Source organism: Penaeus monodon, chromosome 15 (genome assembly GCF_015228065.2).
Source record: "Penaeus monodon isolate SGIC_2016 chromosome 15, NSTDA_Pmon_1, whole genome shotgun sequence".
NCBI classification, from domain to species: domain Eukaryota; kingdom Metazoa; phylum Arthropoda; class Malacostraca; order Decapoda; family Penaeidae; genus Penaeus; species Penaeus monodon.
Window position 1 is genome coordinate 49,807,590 of NC_051400.1, and position 263 is coordinate 49,807,852.

General features: G+C 40.7%; 1 protein-coding gene across 1 annotated transcript in view; it reads left to right on the forward strand.

Moving 5' to 3' along the window:
• LOC119582390 (adenylate cyclase type 2-like) overlaps window positions 1–263 on the forward strand; it is a gene marked incomplete in the record, with an annotated part of 138,831 nt that overhangs the window by 122,112 nt on the left and 16,456 nt on the right.

Sequence of the window (263 nt, forward strand, 5' to 3'; positions counted from 1 at the left end):
GGCTGAACGTGATGAACAGAGCCGTTTTCTCGTGCCCATTCTCGGTAACAAGTCTTTATTATTCGTGTTTCTGTTTGTCTCATCGTTCTGTAAATTCCCTTTTCCCATCGTTCCTGTTATTTTCGTTGCTGCTTCTTGTTTCTTCCTCTAGACCTGTTGAATTACAAGGTCTTACTGTAGTCTTGGTTTATGGTCACTGTCCATGGCAAAGACATCTCCAAATTCTCGAAAAAAACAATAACAGTCATCACACACACACATAC